This window comes from Hevea brasiliensis, chromosome 10 (assembly GCF_030052815.1).
Source record: "Hevea brasiliensis isolate MT/VB/25A 57/8 chromosome 10, ASM3005281v1, whole genome shotgun sequence".
In the NCBI taxonomy this organism is placed as follows: domain Eukaryota; kingdom Viridiplantae; phylum Streptophyta; class Magnoliopsida; order Malpighiales; family Euphorbiaceae; genus Hevea; species Hevea brasiliensis.
In genome coordinates, this window is record NC_079502.1 from 22,513,542 (window position 1) to 22,521,432 (window position 7,891).

At 37.7% G+C, this 7,891-nt stretch overlaps 1 non-coding gene across 1 annotated transcript; it reads left to right on the forward strand.

The window, feature by feature from the left end:
- Positions 1 to 7,119: 7,119 nt before the first annotated feature.
- LOC131169945 (small nucleolar RNA R71) lies at positions 7,120 to 7,226 on the forward strand. The gene has a single exon (XR_009140890.1). It is a non-coding gene; the product is annotated as a small nucleolar RNA R71 (small nucleolar RNA).
- The last annotated feature ends 665 nt before the right edge of the window (positions 7,227 to 7,891 follow it).

The following is a 7,891-nucleotide window of genomic DNA, read 5'->3' on the forward strand; positions in this document are numbered from 1 at the left end:
GGTCTATTCGAGGAGTGCAGAAGAGCATGATAGACATCTGCAGATTGTACTGCAGACTTTGAGGGAGAAACAACTATATGCCAAATTATCAAAGTGTGAATTTTGGCTGAAGGAAATATCTTTCTTGGGGCATGTAGTATCAGAAGAGGGCATCGAGGTAGATCCAAGTAAGATTGAAGCTGTCCTTAATTAGAGGCCACCCAGGAATATCATAGAGATTCGTAGTTTTCTGGGTTTAGCTGGATACTACCATCGATTTGTGAAGGGATTCTCCATATTGGCATCTCCATTGACCAAGCTACTTAGAAAAGATGTGAAATTTCAGTGGACGAATAAATGCCAACAGAGTTTTGATGAATTGAAGAAATGTTTGACTGAAGCTCCAGTCCTGACTTTACCTACTCCGGGTAAAGAATATACAGTTTACAGTGATGCTTCTCACAATGGATTAGGCTATGTATTGATGCAAGATCGAAATGTCATTGCCTATGCATCACGCCAGCTGAAACCGCATGAGAGGAATTATTCGACACATGACTTGGAGCTTGCAGCTATTGTGTTTGCTCTTAAGATCTGGAGACACTATTTGTATGTTGAAATGTGTTATATCTACACAGATCATAAGAGTTTGAAGTATTTGGGCACTTAGAAGGAGTTGAATTTGAGATAGAGGAGATGGTTAGAGTTGATAAAAGACTATGATTGTCTGATAGACTATCAGCCAGGAAAAGCTAATGTTGTGGCTGACGCCTTAAGTCGCAACACTATGGCAAGTCTACGGGTTACTCCTTTGTCTTTTGTGCATGAGTTAAGCTCATTGCATGCCAGCTTAGAGATTAATGATGATGGGTAACAGTAGTTGCATGGCATGTACAACCAGTGTTGATTGATCAGATTAGAATGGCTGCTCAGAATGATGAAAGGTATCAGAAGCTGTTGGAAGAAGTCCGGCAGGGTAAGAAACCAGAATTCTCGATAAGAGATAATGGTCTACTGCTACACCAGGGCAGAATATGTGTTCCTAATGATGTTGATTTGAGGCAGATCATTTTGAAGGAAGCACATGAGTCTCCTTTTGCCATGCACCCTAGTGGTACAAAAATGTATAGGGGGCTAAAGGAGCATTATTGGTGGATGGGTATGAAAAGAGATGTGGTAGAGTTTGTTTCTAAATGCCTAACTTGTCAGCAAGGAAAGGCAGAGCATCAAGTACCCACTGGGTTATTACATCCACTACCAGTACCAGAATGGAAATGGGAGAGAGTAACGATGGATTTTGTGATGGGTCTTCCGAGGACACAGAAGAGTCATGATGCAGTATGGGTTATTGTTGACAGACTGACCAAGTCTGCTCATTTTCTGCCAGTCTGAATGGACTATAGTTTAGAAAGATTGGCCAAGTTGTATATAAATGAGATTGTGAGACTGCATGGAGTGCTAGTCTCTATCGTATTAGATAGAGATCCAAGGTTCACTTCTAGATTCTAGGGTAGTCTTTAGAGAGCCCTAGGAACTAGATTGAACTTCAGTATTGCTTTCCACCCATAAACAGATGGCCAGTCTAAGAGGGTAATTCAGATATTGGAGGACATGCTACGGGCTTGTGTGATTGAGTTTGAGGGCAGTTAGGATACACACTTGCCTTTGATTGAGTTTGCTTACAACAACAGCTACCAATCAAGCATTGGGATGCCTCCATATGAAGCTTTGTATGGCAGAAAATGTAGAACCCCGTTGTGTTGGGATGATGTGGGTGAAAAAAGATGATTGGGCCATAAATAGTTCAGCAAACTGTGGAAAGATCAGGGTGATCAGAGATCGACTTAAGACTGCATCAGACCGTCAAAAGTCCTACATTGATCTGAAGAGAAGGGATATTGAGTATGCAGTGGGTGAGAAAGTATTCCTCAAGGTTTCCCCTTGGAAGAGAATTATGAGATGCGGCAGAAAGGGGAAACTGAGTCCTTGTTTCATTGGGCCATATGAGGTTTTGGAAAGAGTGGGTCCTTTGGCATATCGGTTGGCACTACCTCCAGAGTTAGAGAAGTTACATAATTTCTTTCATGTGTCTTTGTTGAGGAGGTATCGATCAGACCCATCTCATGTACTACCAGTAGAGGAAATTGAGGTGAATCCAGACCTCACATTTGAAGAAGAACCCATAGAGATTCTGGCTTATAAGGTGAAGCAGCTACGGAACAAGCAGATCCCATTAGTAAAAGTGCTATGGAACCATCATTCGGGCCAGGAGGCTACTTGGGAACGAGAGGAGGACATGAGGAGATAGCACCCATAGCTATTCAGAGATTGATACCAGGTAAAATTATGAGACAAAATTTATTTTAAGGGGGGATAATTATAACACCCCTATTTGTATAGCCTGGTATATTTCACTGTTCCGATGACCGGAGTCAGTCCGGACAATTAAGGGGATTAGAACCACACTTAAGACAACTAGATAAGCCATAAACACAAATAATTAGTAATTTTCAATTAGTTAAGTATAAATAAGAAAAACAGAACATAAGAAGTTAAAAGAGCTGAGAGTCACAGCGATGGGTGACCTTCTCGGGAAGGGTTGCGAAGTCAATTTAAACTCAAATTTCGAACCGTAAAATGTGACGCCGCGGTCCTTAGGACCATTACAAACACAGTGGAAAAGATAAAATCAGGAAAAGAACTGTTAAGCCAGTCAAATAATTAGGTCAGGGAGCCAGAAGAAATATTGAATTATTTGCAAATCGGGTTGAACCGACGAGGGGCAATTTGGTCAATTGACCTCGAGAGCTGACTCCTGACTTAACTGTTAAATAAAATAGGAGAAAAGAAAATTTCGGGATCAAGAATTAAATTAAAGAACCAATGGAAAAATAAAATAAAAAAAAAGAAAAGAAAAAGAAAAGTTAAAAAGTTAATACATTACTTTTATGACATCAAAATGATGTCAACATGGATTTTTAATTTGCCACCATATTTGACTAATTCAATTACATAAAGTAACCATAAAAGACATAAAAATTGAAAAGAAAATGACCTTCTCCTACCTCAAGGAAATCGACAGCCATCTCTCCCTAAGCTCACCATTCTTGTCCTCCATGAAAGCTTGAGTTCAAGCTTGTAAACACCCATTTGACCCTACCTTGCCCCAAATTCTCCCATAAAAACTTGTTTTAATCACTTGAGAAGAAGATTGATCACCAAAGAAAGAAGAAAAGAAGAAGGAAATTAGAGAATTCAAATCTAAGTGGAGGTAAGCACCCTAATTTGAAAATTTGAGATTTATTAGTTGTGTTTGTAGCTTAAAGTAACTTAGAAGTTAAAGAAATGAAATGAAATTAATTGTTAGAGGACCAAACCTAAATTTCAGCTAGCATGGTGGGGAGTGTGATTTGCATGGTTTGATTGATTTGGATGGGAATATGAACCTCAAGTAGTTGAGTGATTATAGTTAAAGGCTTTGAATTAGATAAATGCAAAGAATTTGTGAACTAGGGTTTTGGACACTTAGGGTTTAGAGACTAAAAATGTGAGAAATTGGTAAATAATGTCTTTGACCTAATTTGAAGTGAGAAATGGTCATTTGTGACCAAATGAAGTGTGTTAGAAGTGTTTGAACCAAAAGCAAATTCTTATTCAATGTGATCATGCTAGGTCCATTTGAGGGACCAAAACTAAAAATTTACAAGTCCAATTGGGAATGAAAATAGATATAAAATGACACAATTTTCATTTAGGAACCATGTCCAAAAAGTGACCAAAGCCTAGTGAACAAATTAACCAAATCCGGAAAATCTCAGTCTATTCTGTACAAACTGACCAAATGAACAGTGTCTGTTCATTTGGCCATAACTTGAGCTCGGCAGGTCTAAATGACCTGAAATGTTACCAGTGGACAAATGAGATATAGGCCTAAAACTTTCATGCAGAACACAAGCCCAAATTATGCCATTAACCAAGTCATTTGGCCACCCAAAGTTGGTGACCTAAAACTGCCAGAACCAAAAATTGCCTAGAAAATCTGGGTTGAGTCTAATCTGGCAGCCATGAGTCAAATAGCTATAACTTGAGCTACAAAACTCCAATTTGAGTGATTCAAAAAGGAGAATAAACTTATGACAATAAGGAACATTTTCTATGAAGAAAGTTTTGCCAAATTCTAACAGTAAAGTGACCAATAGAACAGTGCAACTTAAGACACCAAAACTGAAAATTTGCAAATTTGCCTAAAAGACTTAGAATTTGAGTAAACAACCAAAACCAACAAATTTAGTGACCAAAATGTGGTATGTGGGAGAAGTTGGAATTCCCATACCTATTAAGCCTTAGAAAGTCAACAAATTGACTTGAATAGTGTAGTGAAAAGTAACCTCGAAACACAAAATTTAAAGAATGTCGAGTTTAACACGTTAGAGCTAGGTAGAAGTGAAGTCAAATTTATTTTTGAATTTATGCTAAGTTATGGTACTGAAACACTGTAAAATTGTGTGTTTCAGTTGAAAAGAACACCGGGAAAGAACTCGAGGAATTGAGTCAAGGCCAAGAGGCGACTCGCTTGAGGTTTGTGCACAACGTATAATTTTTGTAAATTGTCTAGTGCATATTGTTTTGAATAATGTGAAATATTGAATTATGACATTCATATGATGCTTTTGATTTAAATTGTTGAAGGTTAGTTGTGTATACTTGAAATGGCAATGTTTAGCAAATTATTAAGATAAGTTTTGAAACCACAGTGTCATGACCATATATTTGAACACTTCACTAGCATGACTAGTGGGGGTAATCAGTTTCGAATTTTGATTCCTTCTCTGGCTGAAGTGTTAAAGTGTGTGCCAGTAGAAGAAGAAATTGAATGGATATCCATATATTTGAGCTAGCTAGCCTTGTGATGTGACTTCTCCTTAGCCTCTGGCTATTGCGATTATATATGTTTCGAATGGCATGATATAACGTGGGTTTTATGAAATGTGATTTGATACTTCAAAATGAAATTGTTTAGATTAAAATCTAATAATTCATGTTTTGTATTTAATTCTCATGTTCAGTCTAATTTTTGAATAAATGTGATTTAAATTCTACATAAAGAATATTTCAGTATGTTGTGCACCACTGAGTCCTAGTACTCAGCGATAGATGTTATTGCTGTCGCAGATATAGAGACTAAAGGAGAAGCAGATTGAGCTGCTGAGGACAGGGGAGCTACCTGCTTGAAGTTATCGGGTATAATTTATACCCTGACTGTAAATATTCATTTTGATGTATGTATTGCACGTAATTGTATGGACATGTAAAATCGGTCTTGTGCAGTTTGTACAAAGTTTGTATAAAGTTTGTAATAAATTTTAGTTTGGATTTTCCTAATGTAAATTTTTAGTAGGATGTATATAAATTGTTTTATCTTTAATGAAATATGAATGGAAATATTTTATTTTAATTTGAATGAAATTGATTGATAATACTTTGTTGATTACTGAATTGTTGGGTATTGGAAATGGTGGATTTGGATTTTGGGATTTGATAAATGTGTTGAAATTGATTGAGATGATTGTGAATTTGAAGAAGTTGTTGAGAAAAATTGTTGGAAGTGCTTTTTTTTTTTTTCAGGTATTTGAAGAACTGTTTGCTCAAAATATAGATAGAACTCTGCTAAAATTTTTATAAAAATTGCATAAAAATAAAATGGGCCGAAAATTTCAACTAGCTTTCAACTTGAATAACATGTTTTAATACCTATTAGAAAATGCTCACCACTTATCAAAAATAAGAAAACTATTTTAAAATCCGTTGTAGGGTACTTAATGAGTTATCGGTAGGTAAAGTTTGGTAGTTCATTAGGTATTCTATGGGATCATATTATGCCTTACAGAGGGGTAAGGTGTGACAGTATGGAGAAGCTTCCTGGATCCTTAAATTTGGAGGCAGTTTGTTTTGCGGTATGGCACTGCATTCCTCTGTTAGAGCTACTCTTCCATAGTCTTCTAGCTTTCTTTTCTTTGACAAAATTTCCTTAAGAAATTTAGCATAGGATGGCATTTGAGAAAGTGCTTCAGTGAAGGGGATGTTGATGTAAAGTTTCTGTAAAACCTCCAAAAACTTCCCAAACTGCTTGTCCAATTTGGCTTTCTGAAATCTCTAAGGAAAAGGTAGAGGAGGCTGGTATGGCTCTGGTAATTTCTTTGTCTTCCTTGCTTCCTCTTCTTGATCTTTCTTAACTTCTTCCTCCTTTTTCTCTGCTTGGCCTTTAGATTTTTCTATGGTTTCCTCTATCTATTTTACCTCTGGTTGTACTAGAGTTCTCCCACTCCTCAGTGTAACTGCCTTACAATGCTCCCTTGGGTTCATTTCTGGTTGCCTAGGCAGTTTGCCAGCAGCCTTACTTGAAGAACTTGCTTGCTAAGTGATTTGATTCTCTAGCATCTTATTATGAGTAGCAAGTTGGTCCACTCTGAAAGTCAGCTGTTTAATCAATTCAGTTTGTTGCCGTTGAGCTGCTAGGAATCCTTCCATCATGGTTTCCATGGTCATTTTTAGTTTAGGTTGTTGAGGTAATGATGGCTATGCAAAGTTTTGACCTCTATTCTGAAATCCAGGGGGTGCTAGTGGTTTGTACCCTTGTTGCTTATTTATTGGCTGGTTATGCTGATTGGACCATGAGAAATTTGGGTGGTTCCTCCATCCAAGGTTGTAAGTATTTGAATATGGATTGTTGGGCTGCCTATGGTTGAAGTTTTCTCCATTATTCACATAGTTCATCTGTTCTGTGGAGGGTTCATTGAAATTGTTGTATTCTGAACTCATGTATCCTCCTTCATAGCTGTCCTCATGTTAATTGTTTATACCAACTGCGTTGGCTTGCATTCTTTCGAGTCTCTTTATGAGCTAATCAAATTGAGCATTTATCATGCTTAGGGCATCTACTTCGAGGACCCCTGCAGTTCTTCTTGCATTTCCTCTTTCATTTGACCACTCATAATTATGGTATGCAACCCTTTCTAGAAGTTCAAGTGCTTCTTTCATTGTTTTTTCTCCATTAGATCACCCTTTGCAGCTGAATCAACTGTGCTCCTTGAAGAGGGTAGTAATCTATTATAGAAATTTTGCACTAATAGCCAATCTTCTATGCCATGGTGAGGACATTCCCTCTGCAGGTCTTTATATCTTTCCCATGCATCATAGAGTGATTCTCCTTCCTTTTGTCTGAAGGTGTTGAGCTCAAGCCTCAGTTTTATAGTCTTTGCATGTGGAAAATACCTTGCTAGAAAAGCTTGAGAAAGGTTTTCCCAAGTGGTGAATGTTCCAGCTAGTTGAGAAAGTAACCACTTCCTTGCCTTATCCCGAAGGGATAATGGGAATGCTCTGAGTCTTATCGCTTGATCAGACACTCCATTCATCTTAAATGTGTCACATAGGGCAAGAAAGCACTGGAGGTGATAGTGTGGGTCTTCTGTTAGTGAGCCTGCAAACTGGGTTTGTTGAATCATTTGGAGTCATGCTAGTTTTAATTCAAAGTTGTTGGCTTCCACAGTGGGTCTAGTGACACTGGGCTGAAATCCTTGGACAGATGGAGCTCCATAATCTCTCAAGAGTCTTGGTCTGTCATTATTATCGGCCATGGTTGGAATTTCAGGATCTCCTTGATCGTGCTCTAAATGTTTCCTTTCCCTCCTGATGGCTCTCAGAGTTCTATCTTCGGATCATAGTCCAAAATTTCTTCTTCTAGCCTTATTCTGGTCATATACCAGATCAGGCACCTGAGAGAAAAGAAGAGAAACATAACTAGTAAAATAAAATTAGATAATAAATATAATTGCCTAAATCAGCTAAATTGCCTATCGCTTGATATTACTAAAACCAAAAATCCCCGGTGTCGCAAGGTGTTTTGCGGTCGCCT